Source organism: Trachymyrmex septentrionalis, unplaced genomic scaffold (genome assembly GCF_001594115.1).
Source record: "Trachymyrmex septentrionalis isolate Tsep2-gDNA-1 unplaced genomic scaffold, Tsep1.0 scaffold37, whole genome shotgun sequence".
NCBI lineage: Eukaryota > Metazoa > Arthropoda > Insecta > Hymenoptera > Formicidae > Trachymyrmex > Trachymyrmex septentrionalis.
In genome coordinates this window covers 4,998,879-5,001,833 of record NW_017305536.1, presented here as the reverse complement: position 1 = coordinate 5,001,833, position 2,955 = coordinate 4,998,879, and the positions used below count along the sequence as shown (strand labels likewise).

At 40.3% G+C, this 2,955-nt stretch overlaps 1 protein-coding gene across 1 annotated transcript in view; it reads left to right on the top strand.

Moving 5' to 3' along the window:
* The window catches only part of LOC108750840 (hemicentin-2-like), a 37,130-nt gene that overhangs the window by 23,222 nt on the left and 10,953 nt on the right, over window positions 1–2,955 (top strand). The gene's annotated exons all lie outside the window — the stretch shown is intronic.

The following is a 2,955-nucleotide window of genomic DNA, read 5'->3' as shown; positions in this document are numbered from 1 at the left end:
AGAGTCAACGTAATTATAAATGTAAGAACTATAATATGATAAATTAAATGTATAAAACAATTTTATAAATAACACATTGTAAAACACATTACATTACATATTTCGGCTCTTGGATTGAGCCATCCTCAGATAATACAAAATTCACAACCTTAAAATTTATTTCCATCGTCATAGAAAACTCGTGATGAAAGTTTTCCAATTTATATAGCGATATTGATGAATGCCTCACGGAGACCATGAATTACTTGCAAGCGATTTACTGACCGATTGTTCGGAATTTCATGATACATTTATCTTAGCTCACAAGCTGCGATTACTAGAATGTTAAAACTTTTTGCAACACGCGTTTATTATTACGTTCTCTCGGTATAGTTATTATAAAACACGATTATTAATGCACACCGGAACGTCAACGATCACGCGAATCTGCTGCGAATTTATATATCAGTATTCACAGAGCGATGTCAGAGTAAACTCGATCCATCCACCAATCAATACGTCACCAATCAGTACATTACTTCACATCGTATAGCATGTTTAAATCTGTATTCGCGGTTCCATGTATACATGGGCGCGGGTGATGCGGTGTATTACCGATCCACGACGGCGTTCGTGTTTGCTTTGAATAATTACTCCGGGATCGTCGTGTCGGCGGATACGTATGCGTCCCGCGTTACCCGAGAAACGGATATTCGCCACGCTCTCAAGTAAACGCGATACACGTGGCGCGTGCGAAAGCACAACCGCACACTCATACACGCGCCGTGGACAGACGCACGTACGTGCACTCGTATATACGCATGTAGAATACGTAAGCGTCTGCGTACGCCCGTGTCTGTCGATGGTTCATTGTCTAAGTCATCAATTTACGAGGTTCACGGGAGGATTTAACGAGGTAATAGGACTTGCCGGTGCTATTAACATTTTAATTGCAGCATTAACGACTCCCTTCCCACCTTTCGTTACGTTCAATCGGCATGTTTGCAACCGATTATTTTCGTAATGTTTGATCGTTAATCGTCGTGGATTCGATATGATTTCTAAATATTGAACTTGTCGCGTCGCTTTTCAAATAATTTTTATGAAATTCGGCGCAGTCACGCCGTGTTCGATCGAAAATTACAACATTTCGCGCGATGTTATTGCTCGATGTATGTATGCATGTATATACACACACACACACATATATATATATATATATATATTGTATATCTTGGTTTGCTCTTTGTAAATGTTTACGTGGTGCATCCTATTCCCGCAGATAACGCAATCGCTATCTCGCGCAATTTTCACCCGGAGCATAACTTCAGTGATGCACGGATATGCAAACGCGTCAACGTGTGAATATTCAGAGCCACGTATCAGTGGAGCGCAAAGGTGCGAAAGCGCGGCCACGTGCTCATTGCCGTTTGTTAACGAGTTACTTCGTGCGTACGGCCATTCATCACCTGGCATTAATTACATCGTATCATTAACACCGCCATCGTCCGTGATGAATCTCAGAGCTCACGTCAACGCAGAATTTGAATGCGCGCGAGATTCGGGTCGTCGTTATGCGAGAGTCATCGATGGCCCTCTCTTTGTCCATCTCTCTCTCTCTCTCTCTCTCTCTCTCTCTCTCGATATTAAAATATGGCCGCCAACATTTTGTGAACGTTGCAGTTCACTTCATTAGCGCGAAAAGCAATCTGATAAAATCGAGACCTCATTTAAGGATCTTATTAAAGAGTAACCGAAATAACTTCAGCAACATCTGCACTCGATAAGACCCGTATCGAACAAGAAGTAATCTCTTTAATGATTATTAAGTACATTTAACGCGTAATTGAATTAAATAATTATCGAATCCAACCATGTGTAATAGAATTCTTCTTAAAAACCGTCTTCTCTGCGATCATTAAATCAGATTTAACATTATCAAAAAAACTATAGATTATGCGGCTATCCCGAGCTGCGTTTTTCTTTTCACGCCGTGCTCAGCATTGAGTCTAGCAGTGGAAAAAGCCGATACACGTCAGCCGCGTTCGCGCTCAATTAATCTTTGGTGGCGGTAGCGACGGTAGCGACCGGATGCTCGTTTCGAAGGTAACTTTCTTGGTACCCGTTACATCTAAGATCAACGAAGGAAAAGATAATGAGACCGCCATGGTCGGCTGGTCGGGCGTTAGACGCCAGAACGATGGATGAGACGGCTATGAAAGCCAATAAAATCGCACCCGACGGTCGGTGCCGTTATAAATCGGCAAGTAGACCGATTAATTGGGTTCACCCGATCGTGCAGCCCCGTTCGATGAACGCGCGCCCCGTATTTGTTTCTATGCACGACCATACGCGCGTGTGCATACTTTCTGTCTCTGGTTCATGCCGGGTTTGGTCGGCCTCGGGAACGTTCGACCAATTTACAGTAATTCGATCGGCGCCGACGGTGACCGACTAAAACTCCAAATTTGCGGTCTCAGTGAGAAAACGTATACGATAGTAGACAGCATTGTTATATACTGGATACGGGACCCGTTAGCGTAGCTGTAGAAACACAATGTGAATACGCGTGTTTCTCGTTGAAGAATTGTGTTGTATGTGCGCGTGGTGTTTTGCAATACAATACTAATATTGTGAAAAAAACATCTATAACGTAATAAGAATAGTTTCATGCTTAAAGAATATTCATTAATCCTATTATTATGGAAAGTTATACAAGGCTTATGGGGAAATCGTCAAAATATAAAGATTTTAAAATAAGGATATGTTTAAAAATCTAATATATGTATATATCTCTTTTTTACAATTATATATATGTATATATATATATACACACATATGTGTATATATATATTACATATATGTGTATACAAAAGATTCATCAAACTTCGCACTTATGTGATAAATTATGTGTAAAATTTATATGTATATTCGTTAGAAAATTTTGTTTAATTGTTTCGTATCTCATAAAAACTT